The following is a 26,511-nucleotide window of genomic DNA, read 5'->3' as shown; positions in this document are numbered from 1 at the left end:
ACAGAGTGATCCTCTGCTGTGTCCTTTTTCCATTAATAACTAATTCTCCAATTCTCTGACACCAACTAGATGTCCTACAATTCTATTCAATTCTGACACTAACTATCCAGAGTCAACAAAGACCTGACAAGATAAGGCTTCAGTTCCACAAGACTATTTCCACTTCAGAAACCATCTATAAATGGGGTCCCGGGCCACCTGCCCATCTACCTGGCCAACTACACATTCAAGGGTTTCCATGACCCACCCACCCCCTCAGGTTTGATAACTGGCTAGAATGACTCACAGAACTCAGGAAAGCTGAACCTGGGGTTCCTGGGCATGAAAGCCTTTTCATATCCCCCATTTCTTGTGTGGGGAACAGACTCCAGCTCCATGACTTTCCCTGAATTCCAAACGGCAGAATCAAATAGTTGCTAATCAGGGAAGGGTGGGGGATACAGAGACAAGGGAGGAGCAGCCAAGAAACAATTGTGCAGCCGTGGAGTAGGGTCCTGGTTCTGCCTCAAGGGACATACTTAACAATATCTTTGAACTTTTTACAGAACTAAAATCCCCAACAAATGGAAATGTCAGCACTTTTCAATCCAGAAAAACCACCTGAGACCAGATTACAGGACTGTAGGCCCTGCACACACCCTAATCTTAACAGCAGTCCCACCCTTGAACCATTGCTATAAAACTCCTCACCAATCCTCCCAAGTGGGGACACAAAGTTTGTGAGGAGCATGAGCCCACTGTGTTGCCCTTTGCCTGGCAAAGCAATAAAGCTATTCTTTTTGATGTCACCCAAAAACTCAAGCAGTTTCATTATAAAGGATACAAATGGAAGAGACGTATAGAGTAAGATATAGGGGGAGGCAGGAGGTGGAGTGGCATTGAGATTCTGTGCTCTGTCCAGGCACTCCATCTTCTAGGCACATCAATGTGATCACCAACCTGGAAGCTCCCATAGCCAAAACGTGTCAGAGTTTTAATAAAGGTTTCCCTATGAGGGCATGATTGATTAATGGCCATTGGTGAATAAACTCAATCTCCAGCCTCACACTGCTCTCCAGAGGTGGAGGGAATAGGAAACTGAGGCTAGAATTTCTAACCATCTAGTCATGTGGGTGTGAGCAGCTCCTATCCTGAAGGTATGTAGCCATCTCTCCCTCACTCCCACCTTTCCTTGAGTCATCTCATTAGCATACAAAAGACACTCCTATCACTTGGGAAATTCCAAGAGTTTTAAGAGAAAAAGACCAAATATACATATATATGTATATGTATACATATATATATATATACATACACACACACACACAGATATATTGTGTATATATTTGGTTTTTAATATATATATTTTTTGATTTAAGTATAGTTGACTTACAGTGTTTCAGGTGCACAGCACAGTGATTCAGTTATACAAATGCACATATATTATTTTTCAAAGTATTTTCCATCATGGGTTATTATAAGATATTGACCGTATTTCCCTGTGCTATACAGTAAATCTTTGTTGCTTGTTACATATCTATTTTTTAGAAATCTAGTATTCCATTCATCCTAAATCAGACAAGTGGAATCAAAATGTCATAATTCTTTTTAGTTAGGCAAGAATTCATTAATTTTCTAAAATATATATATTATACATATTTATATATAAATATGCAAAAGCTTTTCTACTACACTTGATAAAGACTTGAGAAAAAACATTAAAAAAGAAAAGAAGAGATGGAGAAATTGGAGAACATAAGCTAAATGAAATGGGAGCACTGAATATGAAACAGAAAAAATGAAACAAATTAGATAAAAGTGAAGGGTCATCAGGCTTCCCTAATAGCTCAGTTGGTAAAGAATCTGCCTGCAAAAAGGGAGACCTGGGTTTGATCCTTGGGTTGGGAAGATCCCCTGGAGAAGAGAAAGGCTACCCACTCCAGTATTCTGGCCTAGCGAAGTCTATAGACTAGAGCCTGCTGCTACTGCTAAGTCACTTCAGTCGTGTCCGACTCTGTGCGACCCCATAGATGGCAGCCCACCAGGCTCCCCTGTCCCTGGGATTCTCCAGGCAAGAACACTGGAGTGGGCTGCCATTTCCTTCTCCAATGCATGAAAGTGAAAAGTGAACGTGAAGTTGCTCAGTCGTGTCTGACTCCTAGCGACCCCATGGACTGCAGCCTACCAGGCTCCTCCGTCCATGGGATTTTCCAGGCAAGAGTACTGGAGTGGGGTGCCATTGCCTTCTAGAGTCTAGAGTTGGATGCAACTTTCACTTTCACTTTTCTTTCTTTTCAAAAGAGCATCATATAGTTTAGTTGTTTTTAAACACGACTGCTCATTAGAAACATCTGGAGCTCTGAAGAAAAATAGCAATACCTGAACATTTGTATTTTTCAAAAACTTCCAAGATAATTTTGATGTGCATCTGAATTTTAAAAAGTGATTATAGGTTTTTCTATTAGATCCTAATGTTGGTAATATAAAGTTCTATTATTTTTCTGTTGACCAATCATAATACAATGGTATTAAGTGAGCAATAGTCATATAATCACAGTAAAAGATGTTTATCAGTTTTCACAATCAAAAGCCAGACAAAAGAATAAAAGATAATTATAATTGCAAGCCATAATGGGAACATGATTAACTATATAAAATAATTACATATAATTTGAGGGGGGGGGGTCAAGCAGAGTGATGTGGTAAGTGGAAGTGCATACAGGCACATGTTTTCATCCACCCAGTCAGTCTATATCTTTTGGTTGGTGCATTTAATCCATTTCCATTTAAGGTAATTATCAATATGTATGATCCTATTCATCAAGGAGAAGGGGACGACAGAGGATGAGATGGCTGGATGGCATCACTGACTCGAGGGATGTGAGTCTGAGTGAACTCCAGGAGTTGGTGATGGACAGGGAGGCCTGGCATGCTGCAATTCATGGGGTCGCAAAGAGTCGGACACGACTGAGTGAGTAAACTGAACTGAACTGATGATCCTATTACTGTTTTCTTAATTGTTAGGGGTTTATTTTCTGTAGGTCAAGAAAAAGACCAAATATATTTTTTACTAGAGCTGTATCATGCACAACTCTATTCAAAATCTTCATTTCTTTCAGAATAAAAGCCAAATTTCCCAAAACATCCCATATAACAATATATTCTGGCCCCACTGTCCGTCATTTAATTTCCTTTCATCCACAAAGGCCTCAGATATGCCAGACAGGTTCCCACTACAAACTTCTGCACAGTTGTTGTTTCCTTTGACCAAAAGTTTCTTTTCTCAAATGTCACGTGAGTAGTGAAGTCTCATCTGTCCTCCTTATTTAAATTGTGACCCTCCCCCAGTACTCCAAATTCCCCTTTGATATTTCACTTTCTTCTGAAATGCATCTTACTAACTTGCATACTGTATGTCCTAATGTGTTTATTACTTGACTGCCCCACTAGAATGCATTTATTTCTCCTTGCAGTTATCAGTTTTGCCTCATGTGCTTTGATGTTTTTTTGTTAGGCTCATCAGACACATCAAGGATTGTTATATCTTCTTGGAGAATTTCCCCCCTATTATTATATAATATGATATAATATATATAATACTATAATATAATACAATATTTATACTCAATAGTTTCCACTGTTCTGAAGTCTGCTTTCTCTGTAATTAGTATAACTCCCCCAGCTTTCTTTTGAATGGAGTGTTAGGTATATCTTTCTCTATTCCTTTACTTTTTCTCTTTCTATTTGCTTGTGGTGAAAAATCACAACGTAAAATTTACCATCTGAATTATTCTTAAGTATACAGTTCAGGAGTGTTAAATATATTTACAATGTTGTGCAATAGATCTCCAGGACTTTTTCATTTTCAAAACTGAAACTAAACAGAGCAAGATCCCCTGGGGATCCTAGGCAAGGAAGCCTTCCTGCGTTCCCCTCTAGAGAACAGACTCGAGCCCCCATGACCTTCAGTGAGTTCCAAAGAGCAGATTTAAGTGAAAGTGAAGTCGCTCAGTCGTGTCCAACTCTTTGGGACCCCATGGACTGTAGCCTACCAGGCTCCTCCATCCACGGGATTTTCCAGGCACGAGTACTGAAGTGGGTTGGACAGTTGCTAATCCAGGAAGTCAAAGAAGGTACAGCCAAGAAACAAGAGTAGAGCCTTGACGCAGGGTTCCGGTTCCACTTCAAGAGATACACATACCAACGTCTTTAATCTTGTATACAATGAAAACCCAACAAATGGATGATGTCAGCATTTTCCATACTAGAGAAGACCACCTGGTGGAATTCCCTGGTGGTCCAGTGGTTTAGACTTTGTGCTTTCCTTGCTAAGGACCAGGGTTCAATCCCTGGTTGGGTACCTAACATTACACAAGAAGCCAAAGAAAAGTTTTTTTAAAAGACCACCTGCACACAATTTAATCTCACCAGAAACCCTCCTCCCTTTAGCCATTGCTATAAAACTCCTCATTAAGTCCTCCCACAGTTGGGATACATAGTTTTGAGAGACAGAAGGCCCCAGTGTCCCCCTTTGCCTGGCAAAGCAATAAAGTTTTTTTTTTTCTATTTTACCCAAAACTCTGTCTTCAAGATTCAATTCCGCACTAGTGCACAGAGGCTGAGTTGTCAGCATTAACCTCCTAAACAGCAATTTCCCAGTCCTGGTGAAACAGGAGAAAAAGGAGCAGAGCACAACCTTTAAGAAAATGACATAGCCCCTGAGGATTAGACATAACTGGTTAGAATCAAGTAGGCCAAAGATGGCAGAAGAATTAACTTCCAGCAGTCCTTGAGCCTCGTCACATGATCATTGTAATGCATTAGCATGCTAAATGACACACCCACAGATACCATGATTGTTTCAAAGTGAAAGCTGCTCAGTCCTATCTGATTCTTTGCAACCCTTGGACTGTATGAAAGAAAGTGAAAATGAAAGTAGAGTCGCTCAGTTTTGTCCGACTCTCTGCAACCCCGTGGACTGGAGCCCACCAAGCTCCTCTGTCCATGGGATTCTCCAGGCAAGAATACTGGAGTGGGTTGCCATTTCCTTCTCCAGGGGATCTTCCCGACCCAGGAATTGAACCCAGGTCTTCCGCATTGCAGGCAGACACTTTAACCTCTGAGCCACCAGGGAAGCCTACATGGACTGTATAGTCCATGAAATTCTCTAGGCCAGAATACTGGAGTGGGTAGCCTTTCCCTTCTCCAGGGGATCTTCCCAACCCAGGGACCAAACCCAGGTCTCCCACATTGCAGGCAGATTCTTTACCATCTGAGCCACAAGTGATAGTTCCAAGGCCAACCATAAAAGGCCAAAATTGGATGGTGGCCCAATTCCTGGAAATCTCTGCCCCTTCTCCAAAATAGTTGTTATAATCCTTAAACTCACTTTATGAAATTTCCCAGCCCATAAAAATTAACTATCCCATATTTTGGATACTCTCGCCTTCTGAGATGGCCCATACTCTCTCTATGAAATGTCTATCTCTCTCAATTAATCTACTTCTTACCTATCAGTTTGTCTCTCACTAAATTCTTTCTGTGATGAGACATAAAGAACCTGAGCTTTAGTAATTCCTGAGACCAGGTTTGTGATTTCAGTGAAAGGATAGTGGGTTTGATTCCCACCTGTGGGTTCAAGTCCTGTCTGAGGTGTGCATTTTCACTGATAACTATCATTCTGCTTTCTGTTTCTATGAGTTTGACTCTTTTAAATACCTTATGTAAGTGGAATCATAAAGTATTTGTCTTTTTGTGACTAGTTTATTTCAATTAGCATTATGTCCTTAGGGTTCATCTAGATTGTAGCATGTGACAAGAATTTCCTTTTTAATATTCCATTGTGTATTCCTGAATAATATTCCATTGTGTGTTTATGCCACATTTTGTTTATCTGTTGATTACTTCTGAGTATTTCATTATTTTCATACTATCATAAATAGAACTGATATCTTAATTTCCTTTTCTGATTTTTCATTATTAGTGTATAGAAACACAACTGATGTTTATGTGCTGATTTTGTATTCTGCAACTTTGCTGAATTTATTAGTTCTTACAGTTTTTTTGTGGCATCTTTAGAATTTTCTACGTAGAAGATCATTGTCATCTGTGAACAGAGATAATTTTACTTTTTTGTTTCCAAATTGGATGACTTTTTCTTTTTCTTGACTAATTGCTCTGACCAGGACTCCAGTACTATGTTGAATACAAGTGGTAAGGGTGAACACCATTGTCTTATTCCTGATCTTAAAGGAAAACGTTCCGTCTTTCACTACTGAATATGATGCTAGCTGTTTTATACAAAGTACATTCCTTAATTTTTTTCTATTTGTGTTTTTATATTTAAAATAACTTTTTTGTAGACTACATATAGTTGAGTAGTGGTTTTTTATCCATTCTGATATCTCTGTTGCTTAATTGGTTTATTTAGACTATTCACATTTAAAGTGATTATTGAAATAGTTTGATTAATGTCTACAAAATGTATAACTTTTCTACTTGTTACACTTACTTTTTGTTTCTTTTTTGTCTTCCACTTTTTCTGCCTTTTGTGGTTGTAATTGACCATTTTATGTAACTTTATCTCCTCTGCTAGCCTGAAAAATATTCTCTCTGGAGATGGAATTCCAGATAGAGTTTTCTTTTCTTTCAGCACTTGAAAAATATCGTGCCACTTCTTTCTGACCTGCATTATTTCTTTTAGAAATCTTCTGTCATTCTAATTTTTCATTTTGAATAAGGTGTCATTTTTTTCCTCTGACTTTTAAGAGTTTTTGTCCTTAATTTTCAGAAGTTTAATTCTGGTGTGTCTTAACATGGATTTTGTTGGGTTTATTCTTTAGGGGGTTTGTTTAACTTCTTTAGTCTGTGAACTTACATCTCTTGCCAAATTTGGGAAATTTTTAGTTATTATTTCTTCAGTTCCTTTTTGAACCATACTCTTTTTCTCCCTGCTTTGGAAACTCTGATGACACAAATGTTAAATCTTTTTTATAGTCTCACAGATCCCTGAGTCTCTGTGCAATTATATTTGCTTTATTTTCTTTCAATCAATTGTTAGATTCAGCATTTTCTATTGTTTTCACATATTCTCTGTTCTTTCATACTGCCATTGATACCTTACACAGATTTTTGCATTTTTTAGTTCTAAAATGTGCATTTAGCTATCTTTTTATTTCCTATTACTTTGCTGATGCCTTCTTTTTTTCTTATTAAATAATTCATAATAAATTCATAATTGCTCTTCGAAGCATTTTTTCTGGTTGCTTTAAAGTATTTCTCAGGTAATTCTAAAATTTCTATCTTTTTGGTGTTGACTTATGTTAACTATATTTTCATTCAGTTTGAGCTTTTTCTGATTCTTCTTGGTATGATGAGTAATGTCTAATTAAAAATTATAAATGATATTATTTTAAAGATTTTTTAGTTGGATTTTATGATACTGCTCTGGCAGGAGGAGTAGGGACAGTGCGTTTTTATAACCAGATAGGAAGAGAAGTCTCGATTTCTCTCTCGGTCTCTACTGATATCTGTGCATTGAGGGCTCTTCATTACTGCTGAGTCAGGATGAGAGTTCCCGTTTTCCATGCAGTCTGCTTTGGCACTGCAGTAGGGATGGCTTCTTTACCACTAGGCTATAGTGAAAGTCCTGACTTTCCACTATTCCTGCCTTGACACCTCCCAATGAGAAGAGAAGGGGAGCCTTTAACTGAGTGGCATGCAGGACCATGCTTCCCACATGGTCTCCACTGATACCACACGGATTAGGCCTCATTATCTGGTAGCAGTTATAGGTCCCACATCCCTACTTGGCTTTCCCTGACACCACGTCTTTATGGGTAATGTTGGAATACCTCTTTACAGCTTCATGGTGGTGGAAGGCTAGGTTCCCCACTAGGCGCCCAAAGCCTTTGATCACATCAGTGGGGAAAGGGTCATAATTTTTTCCATGGCTTTGGCTGGAGTAGAGCAGTTACTGCCTGAATTCCTCCTGTCTTGCTTGGCTGCTTTTGTCTGGGACATTTGTTGGGGCTTTTTTTGGTATGCACCTATTATTATTTACAGGTTGCCAGATTCTTCACCTCTAAGTTTGGGATATACGAGGCCAAAGGAAAACTCAGAAAACTCATCATCATGTTTTTCTTTAGGTCCAAAGTTTCCTAACCAGTTTGTCTTCTTCACTTCATGTTTCTGAGTCTTCTTATTTTTTGTTTTATATATATTGTTCAGGGATTAGTTGTACTTTGAAAGGAGAATATAGGTAAGTACATCTACTTGATCTTCCCAGAAGTGGAAGAACCAATTTGGCCCATTTTTAAACTTTGGGTTTCTCTTATTAATGAGTTGTGAGAGTTCTTTATATTTTCTGAATGTGTCCTTTTTTCATACTTTTTGGTTGCAATTTTTTTCTTTCATTCTCCAGTTTACCTTCTAGTTTTCTTAAGGGTATCTTTTGAAGAGTGAATGGTTTTAGTTGTGATGAAGTTCAATATATAGATTTTAGAGTTTTTTTGTAACATATTTAAGAACATTTTCCAAGGTAACTAAGAGTTCATTTTAGATTTTCTTCCAGAAGTTTTATCATTGTAGGCTTTACATTTTAGTCTATAATCTGTTTGGGGTTATGATCCATTTTAATATGTTTTATATATTGTGGCTATCCAATTCTTCCAGCACCTTTTGTGAGAAATTAAATGGTCATAGATATGTGGGTCTATCCAGACTCTGTTCTGTTTCACTACTGTTTGTATCTGTTTTTAGGTCAGTACCATACCATTTTGAGTCCGAAAGCTTTATAATAAGTCTGGAAGTCAGATACAGAAGTCTTTTCTCTTTGTTTTCTTCTTCAAAATAGTTTTAGTTATTTTAGGTCCTTTGCATTTTGAGATAAGCTGTTTTTACTCCTAAAAATGCTTTCATTTTAGTAAGATATATGTAACACAAAATTTGCTATTTAACCATTTTTCAGTGTATAATTCAATGTCACTGATTACATTATAATGTTATAGAGCCATCATCACTCATCTATTAATCAGTTTATCTATTTCCACAAATAATGCATGCCTGTGAGTTTTAATTGTGATTACACTGAATCTATAGAACAATTGGGAAGAACTGATGTCCTCATAATATTGAGGCTTTTGGTGCATGAGCATGGTATATAATTCTATTTATTTCTGTCAGCAATGCTTTATAGTTTTTAGTACAGAGGTTTTGTATACCCTTAGCCAATTTTGCCCTTAAATTTTTTAAAATATATTTTAATATTGTAAATGGTATCATTTTGAAATTTAATTTTGATTATTTATTATAAATATATGAAAATACAGATTTTTCCATAGTGATCTTGTGCCCTGCAACTTTGCTAAATTCATTTATTTGCTGTAATAGTTTTTTGGTAGATTCCTTAGGATAACCTACATAGATGATCATGCCATTTGCCAATAACAATGGTTTACTTCTTTTTCAACGTGGATTCCTTTTATTTCTTTTTTCTTGCCTTCTTATGCTGGCTAAGACCTCCAACAAAGTGTTTGATAGAAATGATGAGAGAAAACATCCTGTTTAATTCCTTATTTGGGGAAGAAAGAATTCAGTCTATTACTATTAAGCATGATATTAATTATATGGGGTGTTTTTATAGCTGTCCTTTATCATATTGAGAAATTTCTGCTGTTACTGTTTTGCTGAGAGGTTTTTGAAACCATAACTAAATGATGGATTCTGTCAAATGATTTTTATACATTTCTCAAAATTATTATATTTTTTCTTACTTTGTTAATAAATCATACATTTTTTATTTTCAAATGTTTGCATTTCTGGCATAAGAATGTATTGATTTTTGAAAATGATATAGAAACCATCTTTGCAGGAAGGAGATTAGATGGGAAAAGCTACCCTTCAAATGAAATTGTCTTTTTTCATTTAGGATAATGCTATCCAAGAGTGACAGAAGAGAACCAGCAGCACTTAAACAACTACTGTGTAATTGAGCATCATTTCTGTAATAGGCAGCAGAGTTCAGGTAGTGATTAGAAATATGTGAAATAATGTTAGATGAAAGTCAATTGATCATTGGAGTCTCTAGGACCAAAACAGATGAACAACTCTAAGGCCCTACTTGCTCTGTAAGATTAATCATGCTATGCTTCTTGCAAAAAAAAAAAAAAATTACTTGAGTCACCATGGAAAGAATCACAGCCCATTCCTCAATTCCTGGACCTGAATCAATTCATAGACCCGGAGCCTCTGGAATAAAGCGGAAACTAGGAAACACTGAGTATGAATACTGAAGTAACACAAATGTATGCTGGAAATCTCCTTCCTTGCCATGGCCAGTGGGACTAGAGGCCAGTGTAACTGATCTTTAAGGAAATGAAAATACCAGGACCATTCAGAAATTACTGGGTTGGTCTGCCGTCTATGGAGTCACACAGAGTCGGACACAACTGAAGTGACTTAGCAGCAGCAGCATAAGCTGCAGTTTAGTTAAGTCACTCAGTTGTGTCTGACTCTTTGCGACCCCATGAATCGCAGCACGCCAGGCCTTCCTGTCCATCACCAACTCCCGGAGCTCACTCAGACTCACGTTCATTGAGTCGGTGATGCCATCCAGCCATCTCATCCTCTGTCGTCCCCTTCTCTTCCTGCTCCCAATCCCTCCCAGCATCAGAGTCTTTTCCAATGAGTCAACTCTTCGCAGGAGGTGGCCAAAGTACTGGAGTTTCAGCTTTAGCATCATTCCTTCCAAAGAAATCCCAGGGCTGATCTCCTTTAGAATGGACTGGTTGGATCTGCTTGCAGTCCAAGGGACTCTCAAGAGTCTTCTCCAACACCACAGTTCAAAAGCATCAATTCTTCGGCACTCAGCTTTCTTCACAGTCCAACTCTCACATCCATACATGACCACAGGAAAAACAATAGCCTTGACTAGACGGACCTTTGTTGGCAAAGTAATGTCTCTGCTTTTCAATATGCTGTCTAGGTTGGTCATAACTTTCCTTCCAAGGAGTAAGCGTCTTTTAATTTCATGGCTGCAATCACCATCTGCAGTGATTTTGGAGCCCCCAAAAATAGTCTGACACTGTTTCCACTGTTTCCCCATATATTTCCCATGAAGTGATGGAACCGTATGCCATGATCTTAGTTTTCTGAATGTTGAGCTTTAAGCCAACATTTTCACTCTCCTCTTTCACTTTCATCAAGAGGCTTTTTAGTTCCTCTTCACTTTCTGCCATAAGGGTGGTGTCATCTGCATATCTGAGGTTATTGATATTTCTCCCGGCAATCTTGATTCCAGCTTGTGCTTCTTCCAGCCCAAGAGAGTACTAAATCTTGCAGACCCAGAATATACTGTGGTCCACTGATCAGAGTGCAGACTTATATCATTTTTCCCCATCTCTCTACATTTGGATTTTGTTAATTCAGAAGTGAAAGGCACTCAGTCATGTCCAACTCTTTGCAACCCTATGGACTGTAGCCCACCAGGCTCCTCTGTCCATGAAATTCTCCAGGCCAGGATACTGGAGTGGGTAGCCATTCCCTTCTCCAGGGGATCTTCCCAACCCAGGGATCGATCCCAGGTCTCCCACATTGCAAGTGTATTCTTTACTGTCTGAGCAACCAGGGGAGCCCAATTTAGATGTTTTAGAACGTGGCAGTTGCAACGATGTTTACATTGAAATAAAAGTTGAAAATTACACTATTAGTTTGAATTCTTCACATCACTGGATACATCCCTCAAAAGCAGCTGTGTTAGTTAGGGTGATTGATCCTAATTGGCAAAAGGAAATAAAAGGGCTGCTACACAACAGGAATAATATGGAATATTTCTAAAACCAAGGGATCTTGAAGGAATCCTCTGATCAATACTCCACTGCTGCTGCTGCTGCTGCTAAGTCACTTCAGTCGTGTCCAACTCTGTGTGACCCCATACAGGGCAGTACCAAGCTCCTCTGTCCCTGGGATTCTCCAGGCAAGAATACTGGAGTGGGATGCCATTTCCTTCTCCGCTACAGGAACGTAAATCCAGGCACACAAAGAAATTCTATGATCCTTCCTCCCCAACAGCCCCCAATGGGTGTGTGCATGGCCTAAGCCTAACTAATCAAAATCTCTCCCCTTCTCTCTTTCTCTTTTTCTCCCTCCCTGTCATCTTTTACTGGAAAGATACTTGGATGAAAGAAAGAAACTGTTGGCACTCAGTCATTCCAACTGTGCTACCCTGCAGAAGGAACCACTAGCTGCTCACTAATATCCATGTGACCAACTTCCACAGTAATGAAGTTGAAAATGGAAAGTACAACCCAGCTAGGAACCATATTTCGCAGGCTCCATGGTGCCAAGTGATTAAGTTCTCATAAACAGAATGAGCAGGATTCATGCCTCACATATTAAGAAAAAAATCCTCAACCTTGAACTCTTCTTTTTCCCTTTCTGATGACTGGAATGGCAGTGAGCAGAGGGACCTTAGAGGCCATCTGTTTAAAACAGAAGCATTATCATGAACCTGAATCCTTGAATATATGCATAGAGCAAAGTTTCACCATCTTAGACTGTCAGGTGAAAAAAGAAATACATTTATTTTTTATTATAGCTACTAAATTGGAAGGTCTCTGTTACAATTTTGATACATGCTTTGTAATTGTTGAGTCACTACGTCACATCCCACTCTTTGTGACTCCATGGACTATAGCCTGCCAGACTTCTCTGTCCATGGGATTATCCAGGGAAGTACACTGGAGTGGGTTGCCATGTCCTTCTCCAGGGGATCTTCCTAACTGAGGGACTGAACCCAGGTTTCCCACATTGCAGGCAGATTCTTTACCATCTGAACCACCAGGGAAGCCTAAGAATACTGGAGTGGGTAGCCTATCCATTCTCCAGGGGATCTTCCTGACCCAGGAATAGAACCAGGGTCTCCTGCATTGCAGGTGGATCTTTACCAGCTGAGCTATCAGGAAGCCCAAGTTGAGAACATGCCTTGCCAAACACAACAAAGAAGAAGAGGCAAAATCAAGTCCTGCCATAGGTAACCAAATCCTTGAAAAACATAAAAAGCAAAAAATAAGCCAAGTATATTATAGGGACAGCTCTATACCCTTTCTTCTTCTTCTTTTTTTTTTTTCTTTTTTGCCTTGGTGCTATTCTCTTAGACATTTGTGTTTTTAAATAAATCTTACAGATTCAGTGCCAAAATCCCATCTGCCTCCTCCTGCTGAGAAGTCATAATGCCATGTTTATGACACCAAGCTCTGTTTCCATGGGGATGATATGTCAGTGTAATTCCAGCATTATGACTTCTGGGCATGTTTGAGAAGATGGGTGAAGGCAATGAAAAATCCTCGAACATACACATTTGTTGTTATTCTGATAACTCACAGTCACAGGAATGATGATCCTGAAAATAGAGAGGAGGAACCAGACAGACATCCACTAAGGATGACATCACTTTTCTGACTGTTGAAAAGACCACTTAACCCCTCAGCCCTTCTTCCTTGAAGTTTTTGGTCTGCTTCATTTTTCATTTTTTGCATGTAATAATTTATAATTATTTATAATGTAAGTATATAATGTAATAATTTGTATGAGGCAACTGTAAGGCTTTTATGTGCTACATCTCATTGCCTAAATCTTTCATCTGGGTGGGGATTGCATTAAGCTCATCCTGAATAATGGCTTCTATTATTTAAATCCATTATTTAAATTCAGTTTTGCCAAGAAGTTGTCACTCCTACTCCATCTACAAATATGGAAACTTAAATGTAGAGGTTCCTCCTGAAATTTTCCATAGAAAAATGTCATCCTTTTAAATGCACACTTTGAGCACTGCAAATTCCTTGAGCAAACAGCTTTAAGCCACCTATCTTTTTTTAAATATCAAAACTAGTTATTTTAAATTTTGATTGTAAAAGTAATTCATTTACTGTAAAAAACCAAACACTGAAAAATCTAAAGTAAAAAGCAGTGTCTACTCAAAATTGATATGTTCCACACAAAGTTTTATCTCCATATTTTTATAGATTTTTGAATATAAAGAAATATCAATATTTCTGAAATAACAACTATGAAAATTGAATCATACAGTACTGTAGCAGACTGCATTTTCCCAAGAGAATCACAGCAATATCCGCACCCTGCATGCACTTCTGCAAGTGTCCTTGCCCCTTCAATCCATTCTTTCATGAAAAAAGGTTATTTCTCCACCCCTGGAATCTGAGCGACTGGAATTTTGAACGACTTCAATCAAGAGAATATGACTGCCTTAAGGTTATACTAGTTCTGTGCAGAGCCCTTAAATGGCCTGGCAACTCCCACTTCCTACTTCTTGGAAGCTGGCCACCAGGCAAGTAGTAGGACTTTCCTGATATAATCATGCTCGTAAGGAAGCCCAAGAAGGCTGGAAGATGAGATTCTGTGTTGAGAAGTGAAGAAACCAAAGTTCACCAAGGCACCAGACTTGCAAATGAATAAGCCATCTTGGATGTAGATCCTTCCATCCCAGCTGACCCAGCTGATACACCTGGGGGTGTCAAGGACAAACCAGCCAGCTGAGTCTATTTTGATTCCTGATCTACAAAATCAGAAGCACAGTGGAATTCTGCTTTTTAAAATGATTACCCAGAAATTTTTTTAATGAAATGGGAAAATATTAATCATGGAATACTAAGTGAAAAAAAGTTAAGTACAAAACTATAAATACAGAATGTTAGCCAGCCTTTGCTTGTCTCAGCTACACTGCAACAATCACTTAAATGGGCCCCCTCAACCAGGCATGATCCCTTTCAGTCCATTTTCTATATAGCAGCCAGAGAGAACTACCTAAATTAAAATGGTTAAACTCCAAAGTTCTGGACTTGGTTGTAGCATAGCAACAGGTGACCAAAGCATATTCTTCAAATATTTTTTGCTAAAATAAATTAAATCCACATCATCTCTTTTAGTGGTTCTCATATTAAGACAAGCTGGAACCTGGGACCCTTTGCTGAGGTACTGCAGGGCTTGCACCTGGACTCACTTCTCAAGCAACAAAACACAAAGAAACTGAACAGGACTAAAAATAACTGCACACTTGTTCAGTTAGGGCAAATTCCGGACAAAAGATACAAAGAGACCAAAAAACCCAACAGCCACTGCTGAAGAATCTGGAGCAAAATTAGGATGCTGAACATGCCCCCTGCACACAGCACCACCTAAGAGGCGGGCAAACCACCTAAACTGTGCCTCTCACCTGACCCTGGACATACCTCTACCCTCTCCCCATATAAAGAACCATCTTGCCTGCTGTCCTCAGGGAACAAGCAAGTGAAGGAACCCATGGTTTGTTCTCGCTCCCCTCTGCTACAGCAGGGGCATCAGTAAAGCCTTGCCTGAATTTCTTGTCTGGCCTCAAGTCAATTTCTATTAACTGGGGAAAGTCAAGACCCCTGGTCAGTATCCATATTACATGCATTTATCATACTTTAACTCATCCCTAATAGATGTACTTTTAGATTGTTTTTCCTTCTGTTATCATACATTATGCTGCAGTGAATATTTACATATGTACCTATCATTATTTTCAAGGGTGAATGTTTGTAAGTCATATTACTAATCCAAAAGGTAACTCAAAATTCCATTTTGATAGCATCAGCCGTATTGTATTTCAGAAATGTATTGTTATTCTCAAACAAGGATTATATGAGAATTTCTCCATTTTTCACACTTTCATCGTCTTTGGCCTTATCAACCTTTATAATCTTAGCCAATCTGCTAAGATATACATAATTTCAATTTCATTAACTGTTGCTTATATTTTGTAAATTGCTTGTTCATAAAGTATAAATCATTTCAAAGTCATTTTAAAGCTTAGTTTCTTTATATAATCTTATATATAGAAGGTGGAGCAGGAAATGGCAACCCACTCCAGTCTTCTTGCCTGGAGAATCCCAGGGACAGGAGCCTGGTGGGCTGCCGTCTATGGGGTCGCAGAGTCGGACACAACTGAAGTGACTTAGCAGCAGCATATATAGAAGCAGTCATGTCCGACTCTTTGCAACCCCTTGGACTGTAGCCAGTCAGGGTCCTCTGTCTATGCGGATTCTCCAGGCAAGAATACTAGAGTGGGTTGCCATTCCCTTCTCCGGGGATCTTCCCAACCCAGGGATCAAACACAGGTCTTCCGCATTGCAGGCTGATTCTTTACCTATTCCTTTTCACCAGTATTTCCATTACTTCTCCCCTTTTAGAGGAACACAGGCAGAGGAACAGATTTCCCAAATTAAGTGAACTTGTATATAACTATGTGCCTTGAATTGGACCAAAAAAAAGGGGACAAGGACATGCATCAAGTCCAGGAGAAAACCTTTAAATGCTGTTGCACAATTCTCCATTAACTTCCTTCCACTACTGCATCAGTCACGAAAACACAGGTTGATAGGAAGAGTCCATGATCTAAATGGCCTGAATCTCTAAAGAGTGTTCAAGACCCTCCGAGTTTGTGTGAGCAAGAAATAAATGTTTTCTATATTGATGCACTGAGTTAAATTGTTACTACTGAAGAATAGCCTAACTTATCTGACTAACACAATACACATCTAATTATATACATGCTGTCCAAACGCAGGGTTTGTTGCTTGGCTCCGCCCATACCTACATATGTATCAATGCACACAACAAGGGTTACATTGGAAGAAGAATTTAAAAATCTGTTATGAATTCTTCTGTATTTTTCCTTTATGCTCAGAATACTATAGCAAATATACACATATACAAACACACATGTAAGAATGTATGTAAAGTGGGATTTTACTCTTTGTTTTGCAAAAAAGAAAGTCGACTATTATCTGCTCCTTTTGCACCTTGCATTTCTTATTCAATTATAAGCGCTGGATAAAGTCCCCTACTATAGCTCTGATTCACTCATTTCACCAATCGCTCAACAGAATGGAGTATGAATGCAGTAAAATGTACTCAACTAGTCCCCTCTTGACCGACATCCACTTCGATTCAGTGTGGTGCTGTAAGAAACAAGGTTGCAATAACACCTTAATGCCTATATCCACTTATACATCTGCTTTTATTTCTATTGGCATTCTTGGGAGAAGCCTGATAAAGTTAAATGATTTATGTCTTTTTATTTTTAAAATACTGCTATGTTACTTTTGCCAAAGGCTATAACACTGCACATTTTCACTAGGACTACGAGAGCAAAATCCCCACACGTATTAGATGTGTAGCTCTTTCTAAAGAATGTAAACCTATAGCTCTTTAAATTTGCATTTTCCTGGCTACCAGTGAATTTTAGCATCTTTTCATGTACTTAATTTGCTCCTCTAAGATCTTTCCTTAGTTGATTATTTAAGTTATATTTTTCTTATTCGTTTAAAAAAGTATTTTGAATAATACAGAAAACCTACCCTTTTCCTGTCATTTGTATTACACTATTTTCCACAATCTATTTCACCCACTGATTTAATCACTTCTATAGCCATACAGGCATCCGGTCCCATCACCTCATGTCAAATTGATGGGGAAACAACGGTAACAGTGACAGACTTTATTTTCTTGGACTTCAAAATCACTGCAGATGGTGACTGAAGCCATGAAATTAAAAGACGCTTGCTCCTTGGAAGAAAAGTTATGACCAACCTCAGTTCAGTTCAGTTCAGTCACTCAGTCGTGTCTGTAGTGACCCCATGGACTGTAGCATGCCAGGCTTCCCTGTCCATCACCAACTCCCAGAACTTAAACTCCTGTCCATTGAGTCAGTGATGCCATCCAACCATCTCATCCTCTGTCATCCACTTCTCCTGCCTTCAATCTTTCCCAGCATCAGATTATTTTCCAATTAGTAAGTTCTTCCCATCAAGTGGCCAAAGTATTGGAGTTTCAGCTTCAGCATCAGTCTTTCCAATGAATATTCAGGACTGATTTCCCTTAGGATTGACTGGTTGGATCTCCTTGCCGTCCAAGGGGCTCTCAAGAGTCTCCTCCAACATCATGGTTCAAAAGCATCAACTCTTCGGTGCTCAGTTTTCTTTATGATCCAATTTTCACATCCATACATGACTACTAGAAAAACCATAGCTTTGACTAGATGGACCTTTGTTGGCAAAATAATGTCTCTGGTTTTTAATATGCTGTATAGGTTGATCATAGCTTTTCTTCCAAGGATCAAGTGTCTTTTCATTTCATGGCTGCAGTCACCATCTGCAGTGATTCTGGAGCCCAAAAATAAAGTCTTCATTGTTTCCATTGTCTCCCCATCTATTTGTCATGAAGTGATGGGACCAGATGTCATGATGTTCGTTTTTTGAATGTTTAGTTTTAAGCCAACTTTTTCATTCCTCTTTCACTTTCATTAAGAGGCTTTTTAGTTCTTCTTCACTTTCTGCCATAAGGTTGGTGTCATCTGAGGTTATTGATATTTCTCCTGGAAATCTTGATTCCAGCTTGTGTTTCTTCCAGCCTAGCATTTCGCATGATGTACTCTGCATATAAGTTAAATAAGCAGGATGACAATATACAGCCTTGATGTACTCCTTTCCCAGTTTGGAACCAGTCTGTTGTTCCATGTCCAGTTCTAACTGTTGCTTCTTGACCTGCATACAGATTGCTTCTTGACCAACCTAGACAGCATATTAAAAAGCAGCATATAAAAAAACAGAGACATTACTTTGCCATCTAGGGTTTGTCCAGTCAAATCTACTATGGTTTTTCCAGTAGTCATGTATAGATGTGAGAGTTGGACAATAAAGAAAGCTGAGCGCCAAAGAATTGATGCTTTTGAACTGTGGTGTTGGAGAAGACTCTTGAGAGTCACTTGGACTTCAAGGAGATCAAGCCAGTCAATCATAAAGGACTGATATTCATTGGAAGGACTGATGCTTAAGCTGAAGCTCCAATACTTTGGCCACCTAATGCAAAGAACTGACTTGTTGGAAAAGACCCTGATGCTAGGAAAGATTGAAGGCAGGAGGAGAAGGGGATGACAGAGGATGAGATGGTTGGATGGCATCACTGACTCGATGGACAGAAGTTTGAGTAAGCTCTGGGAGTTGGTGATGGACAGGGAAGCCTGGCACGCTGCAGTCCATGGGGCTGCAAAAACTTGGACACGACTGAGTGGCTGAACTGAATTAAATTGATAGCCATACAAAGATTATTATAATTTATTTTATAACATGTAAATGTCTGCTTTTAGTTGAGAAGTTCTCCTTGACTCTTAAGTTGCAAGATTTTTTTCACAGGAGTACTGTGAAATTGTTTTTTTTGGGGTGGGGGGGTTGCTTTGTTTTATATTGAGCATTTAAGTCATGAGGAATCTATTTTAATTTTTTTCTTTGATTTTTAAAAGCTAAAATAATATGTATAAAAAATACACATTCAAAATGTGCAGTTTGATAAACTGTAACAATTGTATATGACAAAGTAATCATAGTCAAGATATAGAACAATTTCATCATCATAAAATGTCTTCTTATACCCCCATATGTCCCCTATCCCCAGCTCTAGGCAACCACTGATCTGCTTTCTGTTACTATAGTTTGGTCTTTTTCTAGAATTTTTTTATAAATGAATCATCCACTATCAGTTCAGTTCAGTTCAGTCGCTCAGTCGTGTCCGACTCTTTGCGACCCCATGAATCGCAGCACACCAGGCCTCCCTGTCCATCACCAACTTCCGGAGTTCACTCAGACTCACGTCCATCGAGTCAGTGATGCCATCCAGCCATCTCATCCTCTGTCGTCCCCTTCTCCTCCTGCCCCCAATCCCTTTCTGCATTTGACTTCTTTCACTTAGCTTAATGTTTCCGAGGTTAATCCATGATAGAGTGCACTAATCCTTTCTCATTGCAGTATAGAATTTCATAGTATAGATAAGCCACAATTTGCTTATTCACTCACCAGTTTTTGTCTACTGTAGATAGCCCTGCTATAAACATTTGAGAACATGGCTTTTTTGTTGTTGCTATTCCATTGGTCTCTATGTCTATGCTTATGCCAATTTAGATTGCTACAGTTTATAGTAAGCTTTGAAATCAGATAGTGTTAAGTCTTATAAATTGATTTACTTTTTCAAAATTGTTTTAGGTATTCTAAGTCTATTGCCTTTCTATATAGATTTTTCAATTTGCTTGTTACATTTCTTCGGAAAAAACCTACTGGTTTTCATCTTCTCAGACCCTGGAGCATCACAGATTGAGGGGTTGTGGATACTGAAGGGCCCTAATCTGTTCTCTAATTTGCTCCCTAACAGATTTGCTTTCTTGCCTGAAACAACTAATACATCAGACAAAGTACGTTAAAGTTTCTCAAGACACTGACTATTAACTATAGAAAGGCAGTGGTCTGTGAGAGATGAAGAACAAATAAAGTGAACCCTGCAATTACCCTAACTATGGCCTAGAGAGAATTCTCAGGCAGCAGCACAGGGCAGGGTGACCTGGGTGGAGCACAACAGTCTCCCTAAATTGAAGAGAGGACCTGGGGTCCAGAGGGGCACTTTAGCTAGAATTAGCAGAGCAGAGCATTGAAGAGGAGAGAGCAGACTGCAAGGAAAAAGAGCTCCAAAGACCTATGAGAGTTCCAATACTCTTCAACACGTGTGTGAGAAATCTACAAAGGATTAGAAGAGAAAGTCCTCGAGAAGTATAAAGAGCCAGCGTAGTGCCTGGTTCACACCATCTGAAGTGAAAACTCCAAAATCCTATAATTATAGGAATTGGTAGAATGCTAAAGAAAGTTTGCCTCAGTAGTGGGGAAATTTTGACCCTAAACACTACTCTGTTCCCTGCTAACAAATCTTAAGATAAGACCCAAATTGTTTCCAAGTAACTTAACTGCATCCCAAAATGAAGATCAAATATATTCAAACAAGTATACATTAAAGAATTATGTACACAAGGAAAATTTCACAAGGCATAGGATACATTCAAAAATTAAGAAGCATGCAAAGAAGCAGAAAAAGAAAAACGCAAGCTAAAATGAGGGGGAAAGTTGATCAATCAAACTGACCCAGAAATGACATCGATGATAGAGTTAGGAGACAGACGTATTAGAATATTCATTATGATTTCTTTCCATATGTTCATGCTGGAGGAAGATTGAGCATGATAAGCATGGGCATGAGAGATATTTTAGAAAAACAAAAATCAAACTGATTTTCCTTTGTTCTATCCTCTTTCTAGTTTTCACTTTGGATAATATTTATCATTCTATCTTCATATTCACTTACATTTTCTACTTTCATATCTGTTTGGATTTTATGTCCTTCTGATGAATTTTTAGGTTTAGAAATTGTATTTTTTATTTGTAGATTTTCTATTTGCTTCCTTTTTATATATATACTGTTTTTGTTTCCTCTGCAGAGATTTTCCTTTCTAAGCTGAAATATTTTCATTAATTGAGAATATATTTTGTTTTACTTCATTGAGGATTTTGTAATCGTCATTTAAACAACCTTGTCTATTAGTTGCGGCAGTTGATTCACCTTTCGGGGAGGAGGGGCAGTCATACTTGATTGACTTATCTCCTTTTGACAATATGTCCCATTTTCTTAGTTCTTTGTATATTAGATAATTTGGGATTATATTCTGGATGTTATGAACGTTAAGTTCTGAGCATTTTGGATTCTGTTATTTTTCTCTTATGAGCATTTTTAGCAGAGAACATTCTTACCTGGCTTAAACTTCAAACTCTTGTCTTTGAGCAGCAGCTGTAGCCTCAGGTCAGACGTTTTGTATCAGATTAAGTGTTGAGCTGCTCTGAGTCTTCTGCATATGCATAGTTTAAGAGTCAAAATGTGGGTTCACACTCCCCCTTCAACTCTGTCCAGTGTTCACAGGATTTCAGCTTCGATTTTCTGTTTCCCCTACAGGTGCTGTGGGCACTGCCATGTGGACTCACAGAGGAACTTGCTGAGCTTCTTGTCCCCCTTCTCCAAGTGAGTGTGCACCTCCCACTTTTAGTCTGCGTCTGTCTGCTTTTCTTTACTCTCCCAAACTTTCAGATAATCGCTTTTTGTGTCGTGTCCAGGTTTCATCATTGTTTTCTTCAGTGAGGGGCAGGGGCAGGCAGGTTGTGCAGTGTGGCATTACTTCGTCATAACTGGAACTCTGGGAGAGTCCAGGAAGGACTTATCTTTGGATATGGTGTCAAATAGAGTCAGTTACGCTGGATGGCTAATTGTTCCAGTGCATTTAAATAACCCGTTTTTCCCATAGAAATAATCATTTTTTTCATATATAAAATTCTCAAATATTGCTACTTTTTTGTAGCTTCTTTTCTATATTCCTGATCTGTCTATTCCCATGCAACTATCGAGCTGATTTAAATGCAGTGACTGTGGCATAACCTTGAAAAGCAAATTCTTCACCTTGATTATTCCTTACGGCTTTCTATGTTATTCCTAGGCATTTAGTCTTTAATATATATTCTAAGATTATTCATTTAGCTTTTAAAAAGTATTTGTATATCTAATTGGAATTGCATGATGTATGTACATTCATCTGGGGAGAACTTCTGTGAACCATAAGTCTCCTTATTGAAGAACAAGTTTCTTGGGGACATCTTTCTTTTATCAGTGACATTTTATAATTATCTTCAAATAGGTCCCATGTCTTTCTTTTAAACAGTGAATACTGTATAAATTCTCATTTATAACCAATGTTATATAACAATATCATTTACAACCAACATTTCTATGTACTGATTTCTAATTCATTATTATAATATTTATATTTAACCACCTCACCAATTCTGATACCTTCTAAAAAGCAAATTTTAAAAGTCCACAAAACACAACCTTTTGATTTTTTATATTTATAGATGCCATTAGAAAAAGCATTGTTGCTTTCTCCCATTGTTTATGCCAGTTTTATTTCATGCTTCATACTGTTGCAGTTTTAGAAACTCAATACTAAATACTAGCCATAGTTGATATCCCCTATTGTCAGATCATATGAAATCAGTTTATTTGCTCTTTAGCTCATTTTTGTGGCTGTTATTATTGAATGATGATTTTGTTTCCTTTTGTTGCTATTTTATTTGCAATTTTGATAGCTACTGAATTTTATCAAATCCCTTTTCTGTATCTGTTGCTAGAATATGGCTATCTCCTTTACTGCATTATTATAATGCATTATATTGATAGAGTATTGACCTAGAATCAATCATATTTAGTCAGAGTTATCATTGTCTTGATTTTAAAATGTCCCTCAAATGTAAGTTGATACAGCTGCTATGGAAAACAGTATGGAAGTTCCTTAGAAAACTAAAAATATAATTACTATATGATCCAGCAGTCCCAACCTTGGGCAAATATCCAGACAAAACTCTAATTCAAAAAGATACAGGCAACCCCATTGTTCATAGCAGCACTATTCACAGTAGCCAAGACATGGAAGCAACCTATATGTCCACTGACAGACGAATGGATAATAAAGATATGGTACATATATACAATGGAATACTACTCAACCATATAAAAGAACAAGATATGTCATTTGCAGCAACATGGATGCAATTAGAGATTATTATACTAAAGGAAGTAAGTCAGAAAGACAAATATGAAAAACTGTGATACAAACGAACTTCTCTACAAAATAGAAACAGATTAACGGACATAGAGAACAGACTTGAAGGAAGGATGGAGTGGGAGTTTGGAGTTAGCAGATGTTAACTATTATATATAGAATGGATAAACCTCAAGATCCTACTGTATAGCACAGAGAATTGTATTCAATGTAATATGATAAACCATAATGGAAAATAATATTTTAAAAAAGAATGAATACACACACATACTCACATATGTATGTATAAATAAATCACTTTGCTGAATGGCAGAATTTAATAGAATATTGTAAATCTGTTATACTTCAGTTTAAAAATAAATATTTAATACAATGGCTCCCAAATTTAGCAAAAAGAGCTCAACAATGCTTCTATATTCATAAGCAACATTGGTTGATAGTATATTTTAAGAAAATTATCACCATTAGGTGTTAAGATTATGCTGGTTTCATAAAGTAACGTGGGAGGTTTGCACTTTCCATGGCCTGAAATATCAAAGTACATTGGAATTATCTGTTCTCTAAAGGTTAAACTCATCTTGATAATGAAGCTCTTAATGATAGAACTCAAATAAATTTCTGGTTTTTCCCACAATCATTAGCCTATTCAAGTTTTACAATTCCTGAGTGAAATTTAATGATATCTATTTTTCTAGGAATAATATATTTTCTTTAGGTCTTAAATCTAGATGTCATAGACTTTCAAGCAATGTTGCTCTGTAATTTTTAAACTATATCCCCTTGCTCATTTCAAATCTTGTCTGTTTTTGCTCTCTCTCATCTTAATTACGGAGAAGGTGATGGCACCCCACTCCAGTACTCTTGCCTGGAAAATCTCATGGATGGAGGAGCCTGGAAGGCTGCAGTCCATGGGGTCGCTAAGAGTCAGACACAACTGAGCGACTTCACTTTCACTTTTCACTTTCATGCATTGGAGAAGGAAATGGCAACCCACTCCAGTGTTCTTGCCTGGAGAATCCCAGGGACGGGGGAGCCTGGTGGGCTGCCGTCTATGGGGTCGCACAGAGTCGGCCACGACTGAAGTGACTTAGCAGCAGCAGCAGCAGCAGCATCTTCATTAAGCTTGCAAATGTTTCTGCTTTGTTGGTTTTTTTTTTTTTTTTCCCAAAGAAACACATTTCTGGATTTATTTATCTTTCTCTTTTGTTTTATTATTTCAACCTTTATTTCTATTAATTTCCTTTTCTTAGTCACTCAGTTTATTTGGTTACTTTTTCTAACTTTAAGGGTTTCCCTGGTAGCTCAGAGAGTAAAGAATCTGCCAGCATTGCAGACGACCCAGGTTTGATCCCTGAGTTGGGAAAAGGAAGAGAAGGAAAGGAAAACCCACTCCAGAATTCTTGCCTCAATAATCATATGAACAGAGGAGCCTGGTGGGCTATAGTCCATTGGGTCAAACAGAATCAGACATAACTGAGTGACTTTCATTTTAACTTTACATGATTAATATTTCATTCTTTTAATAGTTTTATCTCTTTCTTATTTAAAAACTGACCTATTCCAGTCCTGTGGCCACTGCTGAGTTTTCCAAATTTGCTGGCATATTGAGTGCAGCACTTTCACAGCATCATCTTTCAGGATTTGGAATAGCTCAACTGGAATTCTATCACCTCCACTAGCTTTGTTCATAGTGATGCTTTCTAAGGCCCACTTGACTTCACATTCCAGGATGTCTGGCTCTAGGTCAGTGATCACACCATTGTGATTATCTGGGTTGTGAAGATCTTTTTCGTACAGTTCTCCTGTGTATTCTTGCCACCTCTTCTTAATATCTTCTGCCTCTGTTAGGTCCATACCATTTATGCCAGCAAATTTGGAAAACTCAGCAGTGGCCACAGGACTGGAAAAGGTCAGTTTTCATTCCAATCCCAAAGAAAGGCAATGCCAAAGAATGCTCAAACTACCACACAATTGCACTCATCTCACACGCTACTGAAGTAATGCTCAAAATTCTCCAAGCCAGGCTTCAGCATATGTGAACCGTGAACTTCTTGATGTTCAAGCTGGTTTTAGAAAAGGCAGAGGAACCAGAGATCAAATTGCCAACATCCGCTGGATCATGGAAAAAGCAAGAGAGTTCCAGAAAAACATCTATTTCTGCTTTATTGACTATGCCAAAGCCTTTGACTGTGTGGATCACCATAAACTGTGGAAAATTCTGAAAGAGATGGGCATACCAGACCACCTGATCTGCCTCTTGAGAAATTTGTATGCAGGTCCAGAAGCAACAGTTAGAACTGGACATGGAACAACAGACTGGTTCCAAATAGGAAAAGGAGTACATCAAGGCTGTATATTATCACCCTGCTTATTTAACTTATATGCAGAGTACATCATGAGAAATGCTGGGCTGGAAGAAACACAAGCTGGAATCAAGATTGCCAGGAGAAATATCAATAACCTCAGATATGCAGATGATACCACCCTTATGGCAGAAAGTGAAGAGGAATTAAAAAGCCTCTTGATGAAAGTGAAAGTGGGGAGTGAAAAAGTTGGCTTAAGGCTCAATATTCAGAAAATGAAGATCATGGCATCTGGTCCCAGCAGTTAATGGGAAATAGATGGGGAAACAGTGGAAACAGTGTCAGACTTTATTTTTGGGGGGCTCCAAAATCACTGCAGATGGTGACTGCAGCCATGAAATTAAAAGACGCTTACTCCTTGGAAGGAAAGTTATGACTAACCTAGACAGCATATTGAAAAGCAGAGACATTACTTTGCCAACAAAGGTTCATTTAGTCAAGGCTATGGTTTTTCCAGTGGTCATGTATGGATGTGAGAGTTGAACTGTGAAGAAAGCTGAGCGCCAAAGAATTGATGCTTTTGAACTGTGGTGTTGGAGAAGACTCTTGAGAGTCCCTTGGACTGCAAGGAGATCCAACCAGTCCATTCTGAAGGAGATGGGCCCTGGGATTTCTTTGGAAGGAATGATGCTAAAGCTGAAAGTCCAATACTTT

The 26,511-nt window shown here is 38.2% G+C and overlaps 1 long non-coding RNA gene across 2 annotated transcripts in view; it reads left to right on the top strand.

Moving 5' to 3' along the window:
* Positions 1-2,808: 2,808 nt before the first annotated feature.
* Positions 2,809-26,511, top strand: part of LOC129631842 (uncharacterized) — a 45,542-nt gene continuing 21,839 nt past the window's right edge. For both annotated transcript variants that reach the window (XR_008704198.1, XR_008704199.1), the window contains exons 1-2: positions 2,809-2,950; positions 21,838-21,903. This is a non-coding gene — a long non-coding RNA (uncharacterized LOC129631842). The remainder of the gene's footprint in view (positions 2,951-21,837; positions 21,904-26,511) is intronic.

The sequence above is a fragment of the Bubalus kerabau genome, chromosome 17 (genome assembly GCF_029407905.1).
Source record: "Bubalus kerabau isolate K-KA32 ecotype Philippines breed swamp buffalo chromosome 17, PCC_UOA_SB_1v2, whole genome shotgun sequence".
Lineage (NCBI taxonomy): Eukaryota > Metazoa > Chordata > Mammalia > Artiodactyla > Bovidae > Bubalus > Bubalus kerabau.
This window is presented reverse-complemented; position numbering and strand designations above follow the sequence as displayed.